Genomic DNA, 13,597 nt, shown 5'->3' with positions numbered 1-13,597 from the left:
ATATTAAAATTCATACTAAAAAATTACTTTTTTTATGTTTATGTCACGAGCCATTTCCGAAGCAAGTTAAAAGAGGTTGAACACAAAGTAAAATGTTTTCTCGAAATAAAAAAAGAATTAAAATATAATAAACATATGTATTTACATTATATTCAAAATAGAGTTTATAGGTTCATAGTACAAAATAAGGGAAAGGTTAAAAAAAATCATTTTAAAACATCAAAAATAGTTTTGGTGGGTGTTGTTGGTCAAGCGTAACTACTCTTAGTTACATGAAAAAGATGGAGTGAGTGCAAGACTCGGTAAGTAGCCTAATTGTAAGTAAGTTTTTAACCATGTTCATAGTGGGTGCTTGGATACCATACTCTTTTGTTAATGATAGCTTGGTTCTTGTCCGAGAATAGTGGCCCTTAGGTTCTAAGTACATGGTTCTATGTGGTGGAGGACTTTGGAATAAGGTTTGGAATCAATAATTATTCTTATTTCTTTTCCTTTAGACACTCGGTGGTTGGGAGCAAATCGAACAAAGTGTTCGTCCAAAATTTTTAAAATGGTTGATCTGCAGTCAAATGCTCTACCACTGAGCTATGAACCCATTTTATATGATTTTAGCCTTAGTGACCCCTTCTACCAAGTGTCAGTTCAAAAGTGTAAAACGTGTCTTTCGAAAATAGAAAGGCCAAAAAGATAATTCAAACATAGTTCATCTACAAACTACCCAAAGCTATTAAATACAAATTGAAGAAAATAAGAAATAACATAAATAATCTTAAATGTAATTCAACTCCCGAAGATAAAAAGTCCTCAAATTACATTCCAATGTCAAGTGATATTTTATTACAACTCAATTCTTTTCTTGATTTATTGTAATTGAACTTAAAAGTATGACAAATACGCTGGATTTATTTTAAATTTCCTTTAAAATTGTTGTGCACGGAGTACAATGGAAATAATATATATATTTTTTTTTACTGTTTTGTAATTTGTATGGTATTATTAGAGGCTTTTGAATGAAATATGATAATTGATTCTCGGTCCTCTTTGACAATTTTAGATACCTCCATATCCGATATTTGATGCGTCACGTTTCACTATGAGATCTGCCCTTGGGTCAATAAGACTTAAGTAGAGAGTTTATTTGACTAATGATTTGATTTTTTTGGGTTGTAGAGATATCCTTTACAAATCAAGACTTTGTATTATTTTCAAGACACTCATCAAGACATTTGTAAATATGCCTGATATCTTGAAGGATTTAGGACACATAATTGAGAGAACCTAAATTTTTTTTGAAGTTGGCTTTTCTAGGCTACGTCATCACGAAAGTTTGAGACAAACTCAATGGACCATTGAATGGGTTTTATAAGGCTCAAATAAATTTAAAATCCAAGAAAGCGGATCTGAGTTTGATATTATTTGATTTTGGGTATGGACACAACTAGCTGATTTCTTTTGATTGCATTAATGAATGTATGTAGATGTTTAAAGTGTTCATCTTAATGGTTTTAGAAAATATCAACACATCATCAATATAAACTATTGATATTTTTTGAAAGAATTGAAAATATCATTCATAATCATCTGAAATTCGGATGGAGTGTTTTTTAGCCTAAATCGCATGACGTTCCTCTCATATTTTCTAAACTGGACATTAAATGCTATTTTATATTTGTCCTTTTAGGAAATTAGAATTTTTCGAAATCCCAATTTCATATCGAATTTTATAAAAACATTTGACTCTAAATTCTTTTTATCAAATCATTTTTTATTTGGTTTGGATATCTTATTTATTCTAAAACCTTATTCAAAGGTTTGTAGTTAATTACCAGTATCAGAATTTCTGGTTTCTTTTCAACATGTTGTTAACCTAAAATGTCAGACACGACCACATGCTCTTTGAAGACCTTATCAGCTTCCTCTGCAAAATATCACCTAAAATTTCAAAGTATTTAGTGTTTGATGCTTTTTGACTTAACCCTAGGGTTCTATTTACGGTGAACTTGTGATAATTTTTGTCAAATTATATATTTGAATACCTAATACATTAAGATATAATATCTTATTTAAATAATATTAAAATGTCGTAGAATATCATAATATATGTTTAATTAATATGAATCTCATTCAAATTTTAAATATATATTTTTATTTAATGTTTATGATACACATCAATTATTTTACTGTTTAACATATCAAATACCTTAATATGTTTTGATATTATACTTCAAGACTATAGGAACTTACTCAGAGGACTTGAGAGTTACGTTGGCCCACAATGCATCTCATGGACAATGCAAAACTATGGTGGTGCTCGAAGGTGAGTTGTATAAAAAACTAGTCATGCACCAAAAAATCATGGGAAGACCATTGATGGAATTGAAGCAATCGACGCTCCCCTGGATGGGTTTCCAATCAAAGACCTAATGTTTGATGTTGACTCTTTTGAAGAAAGAGACACATGATCGAAGAACAAGAAATGTGGCGGTAGCTCTGAGAACTCTATTACACTCATAAAAAAATGTGTCGAAGAGTTAGACATTACATAGAAGATCTTGCTTTCATCGAGGAGACCCGAGTTTGATTCTCGACAATGAAATTTTATTTTCTTATTTCTTTTATTTTATAGTTTCATATTTAAACTTTACCTAGGTTTTGAGAAGCATTATAATGGATGAGTTCAATAGTATCTTAAATTCAAAAGACTCTTATGAACTTGGTTTGAGAGTCACTATAATGATCAAGTTATCTTAGATTAAAAAGACTTTTATGAACTTTGAACCTTTAATAGGGTTATGTCATAGATATTTGGTTCAATTTCAACAAGTGAGGTTGAGGTGATTCAAATGGTTAATGTGATAATCCGGTCATTTTCAAGGTCTCTTTTGTTGAACGCCATCATGGCTGAGATGACTGAGATGAGCACCCAAGTGAGTTTGACAAGGAGGGTCGTAGAGAACCCCACCCCAAGCCAAGCTCATTTTGGGCTTAACAAACTTAAAATCCAAAAACACAAACCCTTAAATGGGAACTCGGATTCTAAGGAATTAAAAAACTTTATTTTTGACGTAGAACAATACTTGAAGGTTACACGAACTTGCTCGTAGGACCTAAGAGTTACGTTGGCCACAATGCATCTCATGGACGATGGCGCTCGAAGGTGGATGATATAAAAAATGGGTCATGCACCATAAACTCATGGGAAGACCGTTGATGGAATCGATGCAATCGACGCTCCCCTGGATGGGTTGCCAATTAAAGACCTGAGGTTTGATGTTGACTCTTTTGAAGAAAAAACCAACGATTGAACACCTCAAAATGTCGCGGTAGCTCTAAGAACTCTACCATACGACCTGAGAGTTGAGGGCTACAAGAACTTTCTCATACGACCTGAGAGTTACGTTAGCCGCAATGCATCTCATGGACGATGCAACACTATGATAGTGCTCGAAGGTGAATGGTATATAAAATGGGTCATGCACCATAAACTCATGGGAAGATCGTTGATGGAATCGATGCAATCAATGCTCCCCGGATGGGTTGCCAATCAAAGACCTAACATTTGATGTTGACTCTTCTGAAGAAAGAGCCACATAATCGAACAGCTCGAAGCATCCTGGTAGCTCTGAGAACTCTAACACACACAAGGAAGAACGTGTCGAAGAGTTAGACATTAAGCAAAAGATCATGTTAAAACTCTTCAGCGATCTGACAAAAGACTTCAGGACATTCTCACCAAAAATCCATTGTCATCTAGAGGTTAGGATATCTGGCTTTCATTGAGGAGACTTGGGTTCGATTCCTGTCAATGAAATATTATTTTTCTTATTTCATTTTATTTTACAGTTTCTATCTTAGATTAAAAAGACTTTTATGAACTTGGTACCTTTGTTAGAGTTATGTTATAGATATTTGGTACAATTTCAACAAGTGGGGTTGAGATGATTCAAATGGTTAATGCGATAATCCAGTCGTTTTCGAGGTCTCTCTTGTTGAACGACATCATGGTTGAGATGAGCAGGTGATTCAAATGGTTAATGCGATAATCCAGTCGTTTTCGCGGTCTCTCTTATTGAACGACATCATGGTTGAGATGAGCACCCGAGTGAGTTTGACAAGTTGGGCTGTAGAGAACCACAGCTCAAGCCAAGTTCATGTGGCCTTAAAAAACTTAAAATCCAAGAACACAACCCCTTAAATGGAAACCGGGATGCTAAGGAATTAAAAAGATTTATTTTTGACGTAGAACAATACTCGAAGATTACTGGAACTTGCTCATAGAACCTAAGAGTTACGTTGGTCGCAATGCATGTCATGGACGATGCAAAACTATGGTGGCGCTCGAAGGTGAATGGTAAAAAAAAAGGGTCATGCACCATAAACTCATGGGAAGACTGTTGATGGAATCAATGCAATCGACGCTCCTCTAGATGGGTTGCCAATCAAGGACTCGATGTTTGATGTTGATCCTTTTGAAGAAAGCGCCAAACGATCGAACAGCTCGAATAGTCTCGGTAACTGAGAATTCTATCACACACATGAAAGGACGTGTCGAAGAGTTAGACATTACCCAAAACATTATAGTAAAACTCATTAACGATTAGACAAAAGACTCCAAGACAACTACACTTAAAATTCATTGTTGTCCTACGGTTTGTATATTTTGCTTTCACATAGGAGATTCTGTTATAGTTTCATCTTTTGTCACCAATTATATTTAAACTTTGCCTAAGTTTGAGAGGCACTTTAATGGTCAAGTTCAATAGTATCTTAGATTAAAAAGACTTTTATGAACATCGTACCTATGTTAGTGTTATGTTATAGATATTTCTTTCAATTTCAACAAGTGGGGTTGAGGTGATTCAAATGGTTAATGCGATAATCCGGCTATTTTTTAGGTCTCTCTTGTGAAACGCCATCATGGTTGAGATGAGCACCCGAGTGAGTTTGACAAGGAGACTCGAATTTAAACTTTACCTACGTTTGAGAGGCACTATAATGGTCAAGTTCAATGGTATTTTAGATTAAAAAAACCTTTTATGAATTTTGTACCTTTGTTAGTGTTACTTTGTACCTTTGTTTGTATTAATTTGTACGTTTGTTAGTGCTATGCTATAGAAATTTGGTCAAGTTCAACAAGTGGGGTTAAGTCGATTCAAATGGTTAATGTCACTTTATTTGATTCAAATTGTTAATGTGATAATCCACCGTTATTTCCAAGATCTCTCTTATTGAATGCCAACAAGGCTGAAATGATTGAGGTGAGCACCCGAGTGAGTTTGACAAATTGAAAAAAAATCAAGTAAAATCACTCAAACAAATCAATAAAATTGAAAAAAAACTAGCCTTTTGACACTTCCTTCAACTCGAAGCGGCGGTAAACCAAGGATTCCTTCGCACAAGACCCATGATCCAACTCCCAAAATGGAAATGATAAGTTATAGAATCATTCCAAGAACCTCAATGGATGGGTTAAAAACGCACATTACCAATCTCGACAACTGGATGTGTCACCTGCGTTAGAAGAACGACCGCATCAGAGCAAGTCATGGGGATAGAAGATCCCGTTGAAGGATGATAGACCAACCGTAATCTTCAGCCCAACGAGCCAAGTTTTTGTAGAAGCAAGAACCCTTGTATTAAAGAAATTAACACCTTCTTATACAAAATTTGGATAAACCAAGATATAAAGCTAGAATTAGATTATGAGATCCAAGAGTGAGAAGCAAGATTTGAAACCTTGTTCTAAATTGAGTCACTTCACAATCGAACTTGATCAACGCTTAATTGAATAACTCAGATGCAATCTACCACAAGAATTGCATGAAACTTAAAAACGACAAAGATATGCTAAGATTTCTATAAGGGGGACCTCTCAACTTAAGAGATCAATTTCATTGATCACAAATATGTTTTTACATAATAATTTGTGGGTATTTATAGTCTCCCCACAAAAAATGTTCGTGCCCGTGATTTAATCTCGATCCTTTAAATCTCCACAGAAGACGAAGTCAATTTGAGCATTACAAACTTTATGAAACTAAAATAATAAATAAATTTTTCTAACCACTCATGAAATGATGCTTGCAACTTCATCCGCGACTTCAACCGTGCAAATATTTACTTATGAAATGACGGTTGAACCTAGCCTATCCAATTTTGTACATGAAGTATGAATGCTTGTTGAATGTTCTTGGCCTTGGGTTGTGTAATAGGTCCAGTTGGAATACCGTGATTCTTATCATCATCCCCCTCTTCAAAAGGATTCGTCCTTGACACATTCTACATCTAAGGACTTCACGTGTTTCCTGCAATACGACAAAATACGACCTTAATACCTAGGCCTAAGGCTTCATACATATGTTTCAAGTGGTAAAACAAGGGCATTTGGTCTAGTGGTATGATTCTTGCTTTGGGTGTGAGAGGTCTCGAGTTTGATTCTCAAAATGCCCCTTCAAGAGATTGTAGTACGAATTGTGGGGATGTAGCTCAGATAGTAGAGCACTCACTTCTGATGTGGAAAGTTACGAGGTTGATACCTTGCATCTTCAAAATGACTCAATCACTAAATATATTATTTCTTTTCAATTTTTTCTTATTTACGACATAATGAGCCAGGATAATTTTTTATGTCACTATTTTGAAAATTACTTCTTTTCAATTTTTTCTTATTCATGACATGTTGAGTATCGATATTTCTTCATTTTCACTATTATTGATGATGGAAAATTTAGGGTTTTGTGATGCAAGAATTGTAGGGATGTAGCTTCGCTTAGCATGCGAGAGGTACGGGGATCGATACCTCGCATCTCCAAAAGAAACTATTTTATTATTAATATTTTATTTCTATTCAATATTTCCTTATTTATGACATAATATGCAGATATACTTTTTCATTTTCACAATTATTGATGAAGGGGCATTTAGGGTGTTCATTTCCCATGTGGAAAGTATGGGAATCATTACCTTGCATCTTCAATTGAACCGATTACTAAATATATTATTTCTTTTCAATTTTTTCTTATCTTTTCAATATTTTCTTATTTAGGACATAATGAGCTGGGATAATTTTTCATTTTCACTATTACAGATGACGAGATGCTTAGGACTTTATGATATAAGAATTGTGGGGATATAGCTTAGATGGTAGAGCGCTTGCTTTGCATGCAAGAGATATGGGGATCGATACCCTGCATTTCTAGATTTTCTTCATTTTCACTATTATTGATGATGGGAAGTTTAGGGTTGTATGATGTAATATTTTATTTCTATTCAATTTTTTCTTATTTATGACATAATGAGTAGCGATATTTTTTCATTTTCACTATTATTCACGACGAATCATTTATGTTTTTGTGACGTAAAAATTGTGAAGATGTAGCTTAGATGGTAGAGCGCTCGCTTTGCATGCGAGTTGTACGGAGATTGATAACCTGGATCTCCAAAAAAAGTATTTAATTTGTTATAATGTTTTTTCATTTTCACAATTATTGATGCCCCGCATCACCAAAACAAACTATTTGTTATTAATATTTTGATATTTTTTTATTTTCACTATTATTGATGATGGGACATTTAGGGTTTTAGGATGTCAAAATCATGGGTATGTAGCTCAGATGGTAGAGCGCTCGCTTTGCATGTGAGAGGTACGAGGATCGATACCCTCCTTATTCATGACCTTGTTGTGTAGCAAAAATTGTAGGGATCGATACCACCCCGCATCTTCAAATACTTCTATAAGGTGAACTTCTTCACTTCTTCACAATTGCAATATTTGACCAATGAATATAATGGTCATTTATAGCTTCTATCACAATAATATAAAATTTGGAAAGACCGTAGCCTATATGAGACTGAAAAGACCGTTCACCACACGCTTGTAAAATAAATTATATCTACCACCTCTGAAATTTTCCAACTCACTTTGGAACACTTTTATAGATAGTTTCAACAAACTTACTTTGCTCGTGAATACTTTGGAGTTCGATATTTATAGTTGTGGAGAACGCTATTTAAATTGATATGATCGAATCTTACAACAAAGTCTAATTGATCCTCCCTCTTTTAGGAGATAGCTTCGAATCAAATTCTTTAGTTTGGACAATGATTGCATTGTTTTAGTCAAACAACCGAGACTAGTGTATTACCAAAAGTATAAATATTTTGTACGTGTATTTTCTTACATGTTAACAATTGTATACAAATAATAACTAAATTCATGAGTAGAAGTTTGGATGGAGTTTTATTAAATAGGTAATCTTAAATTATATCTAAAAATATATAAGGTTTTTTTTTTTTATATACATTTACTAGAACAAAACAATGATTCAAGAAGATGTCATTCATGTCATGTTTTAATTTTTATTCTTTCTTATTTCTCAAAGATTAAAAAAAAAAAAAGTTATCCTCTCTCGCATATGGTTCGTTATTTGATTATTTTCTCTTGAGTGTATTTTAAGTGAAACACATTCTCTACCCAAGTAATTGCAAGATGCAAGCTTCACACTAAGAGGAATCAAAGTCTCAAGTATCAACGTCCTCAAGTCTCAATTTTTATTCTTCATCTCAACATAAATTAAACTTATTTTCGTGAAAATATCTATTTATAAAAGCAAAATATCTCAGAGTCACAAAAATAAAAATGAGATATAGATACGAGACATAAATATGATACCAAATAGATATGGTAACATGTCATTTGTAAAAAACTAGGACACCGATGTGATAACGATACATTAATTAAAAAGAATTATTTCAAAAAATTTATCAATTTTATATTAGAAATAAATTCATATAATTAAGTTTATATGTTTGTATACTTAAAAAAAAGCTTAAGGTACGTTTCACTCTCAAAATATATTCAAACTCAAGGGTATGATACGAAATGCTGGATTATAAATTTGTAATGCATCCATTATATTAACAAGTGTTCAGTACATGCCCAACACGTGTCAGATTAGTGAAACTAAGTTATTCTCATGCTTTCTTTACACCTATTTAAAGTAGTTTGAAAACTAGCACGTCAAATATTATAATTGACTAACTACAACTTTAATTTTGTCCTTGAAATAAAATCCTTAATTTAGTACATGGTTGCAAAGATGGACATGAGAATGAGTTATTCTCATATGGAAAGAGATTTAACAATAAGTTATATCTCATATCCTCTCTTAACCAATTATTTAGTTTTATTTAGTATGTTTCAGAAAGATACGTCCATCAATAGCAAAAAAATAAAAAAAAATAAATAGAATAGATTAAATTAGCCAAAAGTAATGGCTAACATAATTAAAAAAAAAAACATAAAGGAAGAATTGATTAAATTGGCTAATTGCTAAAATAATTAAAAAAAAATGTAACAAAAACACAGAAGGAAGATTAGGAACACGAATAAAAAAAAAAAAAACACAAACAGCCAAAAATCAAGATTTGAAAAGTGTTAAACAGTTTTGATATATAGACATTTCAAGACTTTACTAGTGCAATATTCCCATGAAATCTAACACTAGAGCATCATAAAATTTAGAGAAATGATTGAAATGGTGAATGGGTCCTTGACGATAGTCGACCGCTATACTCTGGTTTAGGATGTAAGTGATGATTATCGGCAATATGAGTTGTGTCAATACCACACCGTTATCAAGAGAAAGTAAAGTAGAGTATAATAGATCAAGCGATCCATTTGTTGAGAGTACTGTAAGAGGCACACAAGTAAGAATGTTGGATATAACTACTCTTTCACATCAGAGGGATGAGTCTCATAGATCCAACTACAATATCAAAGAAACTTCGGGTGGTAGTGATTGCTTGCATTGATGTCTCCGTGGTATCCCAGAAACATGTAACATGATTTTTCTTGCTCAAATATAGCTTCTTAAAACTTCACTTTTGAGTAATCCAGGAAGGCTACTTAATTTGCAGCCTCTAGTGAAGATGATCACTCTGAGGTGGGTTTGTTAGTGAAGATGCAATTATATAATCACGGTTTTATATCAATGGTTCCATTTATATCTATAAATGAAATTTGTGGTGTATTTTTTAGAAATTCAACAATAATCATATGTTATTCGGTTACAATTCTAAAGAAATTCAACTTTCGACCTTTTGTGAATGCTCAAAGCTACTTGCAAAGTATTGTCGATTATGATCCATATTACTCACCGGCTCGAAATTGAGGTTTGTTCATGTTTGAAATTGTGACAAACCATAAGACAAGATGCTTATTAATATTGTTTGTGATTGTTGTTGTGAATTCTTCATCTTTGAATACATATTTTGGTTGGTTCATGAATTTTTCCATCTTTTAAAAATATTATTTTTTTAGTTCGAGCCTAATTTCATAATAGGCGATTGAATCTCAATATTGCAATATTTTAAGTTACTTTTAAAATTAAAGGTCGATGAATAAACTAATTACAACAAGTTCTTTTTATGCATCTTATTTTGATCTAGCACATAAAGTAATTACTGAGTTTGACAAAATTGAAATAAAATCAAATAAAATCACTCAAACAAATCAATAAAATTGAAAAACAATTAGCCTTATGACACTTCCTTCAACTCCAAGGGGCGGTAAACCAAGGATTCCTTCGCCCAAGACCCATGATCCAACTCCCAACATGGAATTGATAAGCTATAGAATCATTCCAAGAACCTCAATGGATGGGTTACAAACTCACATTACCAATCTCAACAACTGGACGTGTCACCGGCGTTAGAAGAACGACTGCATCAGAGCAAGTCCATGGGGATAGAAGATCCCGTTGAAGGATGATAGACCAACCGTAATCTTCAGCCCAACGAGCCAAGCTTTTGTAGAAGCAAGAACCCTTGTATTAAAGGAATTAACATCTTCTGATACAAAATTTGGATAAACCAAGAGATAAAGCTAGAATTAGATTATGAGATCCAAGAGTGAGAAGCAAGATTTGGAACCTTTTTCAAAATTGAGTCACTCCACAATCGAACTTGATCAGGGCTTGACTAAATAACTCAGATGCAATCTACCACAAGAATTGCATCAAACATAAAAACGACAAAGATATGTTCAGATTTCTATAAGGGGGAACGTCTCAACTTAAGAGATCAATTTCATTGATCACAAATATGCTTTTACATAATAATTTGTGGGTATTTATAGTCTCCCCACAAAAAAAAAAAAAATAGTGCCCGTGATTTAATCTCGATCCCTTTAAATCTCCACAGAAGACCAAGTCAATTTGAGCATTACAAACTTTATGAAATTAATTATAAATAAAGTTTTCTAACCACTCATGAAATGATGCTTGCAACTTCATCCTCTACATCAACCGTGCAAATATTTACTTATGAAATGACGGTTGAACCAAGCCTATCCAATTTTGTAGATGAAGTATGAATGCTTGTTGAATGTTCTTGGCCTTGGGTTGTGTAATAGGTCCAGTTGGAACACCGTGATTCTTATCATCATCCCCCTTTTCAAGAGGATTCGTCCTCGAATCCGAAAAATCATCACCTACATCAAAAGAACTCAACTCAGTAACATTGGAAGTAGAATGTACACCATGATTTTTATCATCATCCCCCTCTTCAGGATTCGTCCTCGAATCAGAAAAATCATCACCTACATCAAAGGGACTCAACTTAGCAACATTGAAAGTATAATGTATTGACAATTCTATGGGAAGATCAATTTTATTGTTCCATGCAATCAAATGAGTCATTTTACTAAATGTCTTACGGAGCATTTATAGTCAAATAAAGAATTAGGAATCCACGCTATCTTTAGATCTACAGACTCACTCGCAATTGAATTGAGCTATCTATGGTTAACATTATAATGAAAGTTCATCAGTAAAATTATTTACGCTAATTCATTGAAACTTTAAAAAGAAATCATCTCTAAATTTAGATAAGATAGTAAGTTATACTAAGTGAATCAGGTGTGGTGAAGGTCGAACAAACACGTGACCTTCAAATCTTCAATATTACGCTCTCCCAACTAAGTTATCCCTGTTAACATTGAAAATGAAAATTTGGAAATTTTAAAAAGAAATAATCACTAATTTTAGAGTGAATATTCAGGTTATGTAAGTTAGTCAACTTGAATCTACAGCTAACATTAAAAATAAAAATATTTTCACTACTTCATACAAATATTTTCATTACTTCATTGACATTTTAAAAAATTGAATAGTCAGGAGTCGAGTTATGTGACTTGAATCAGGTGCGGTGAACGTGGATCGAACAACGTGACCTTTAGGTTTTCAGTCTGACGCTCTCAAAACTGAGTTATCCTCACTAATATTTGAAAAAAAAATCATAAGTAAAGGTATTTCCGCTAATTCATTATATTTTAAAAAGAAATAAACACTAATTTTAGATTGAATAAAGTTATGCAACTTAATAGACTTATGCAACATAAACCAAGTGCGGTGAACATGGATTAAACATGTAACCTTGAGATATTCATTCCCAACTGAGCTATTCCCGCGAACATTAAAAATCAAAATTCATGTGTAAGGGTATTTCCGCTAATTCATTATTCATTGAAATTTTAAAAATAAATAATAACTAATTTTTTATTGAATAGTTAGCTTATGTAAATGGAAACTGGTGCAGTGAACGTGAAGATTAAACACGTGACCTTCAAATCTTTAGTTTGACACTCTCCCAAATGAGCTATCCCCGCTAAGATTAAAAATAAAAATTCATAAGTAAAGCTATTTCCACTAATTCATTATATTTTAAGAAGAATTTATAATCAACTAAACTATAAGATATAATGAATGTCGATCAAACACAAGACCTTCCAATATTCAATCTGATGCTCTCCCAACTAAGCCATTCCAGATAACATAAAAAAAATGAATAATCACATGTTTTAGATTGAATAGTCAAGTTGTGCAACTTAGTCAACTTATGTCAGTTGGATAAAAAACGTGCTAGGTCTTCCTCTAATTCATTGAGATTGAGATACCTTTAAATCTTCAATATGATACTCTAATTCATTGAGTATGAGATTTTAAAAATAATCGCTAATGACACTAATTTTAGAGTCAAATTATGCAACTTAAACAAAGTGCAGTGAACATGGATCAAACACGTGACCTTCAGATCTTCAGTCTGACGCTCTCCCAACTGAGCTATCCCCGCAATCATTAGAAATAAAAATTCATCAATATAGGTATTTTAGCTGATTCATTGAGATTTTAAAAAGAAATAATGACTAATTTTCTATTGAATAGTCAGGTTATGCGCAATAGGTGTGGTTAACATGGAGATCGAACACGTGACCTTCAAATATTAAATTTAACTCTCTCCAAACTAAGCTATCCCTGCTAACATTAAAAATGAAATTTTTTAAGTAAAAGTATTTACGCTAATTAATTGAAATTTTAGAAAGAAATAATCACTAGTTTTAAATTGAATAGTCAAATTATGCAAGATTGAAGACGAGACCTTCAGATCTTCAATCTAATGCTCTCTCAACTCAGCTATCCACACTAACATTAAAAATGAAAATTCATCAGTAAAGTATTTTCGCTAATTCATTTTAATTTTAAATAGAAATAATCACTAATTTTTAATAAGATATTCAAGTTATCCAACTTGTATAAGG

The 13,597-nt window shown here is 32.7% G+C and overlaps 1 non-coding gene across 1 annotated transcript; it reads right to left on the bottom strand.

Annotated features, from left to right (window-relative positions):
- Window positions 1-13,058: 13,058 nt before the first annotated feature.
- On the bottom strand, window positions 13,059-13,131 carry TRNAF-GAA. Its single transcript has one exon. It is a non-coding gene; the product is annotated as a tRNA-Phe (tRNA).
- Between the last annotated feature and the right edge of the window lie 466 nt (window positions 13,132-13,597).

The sequence above is a fragment of the Cucurbita maxima genome, unplaced genomic scaffold (assembly GCF_002738345.1).
Source record: "Cucurbita maxima cultivar Rimu unplaced genomic scaffold, Cmax_1.0 Cma_Scf00507, whole genome shotgun sequence".
Lineage (NCBI taxonomy): Eukaryota > Viridiplantae > Streptophyta > Magnoliopsida > Cucurbitales > Cucurbitaceae > Cucurbita > Cucurbita maxima.
The sequence above is the reverse complement of the archived record's forward strand: the minus strand, read 5'-3'. Positions and strand labels throughout refer to the sequence as shown.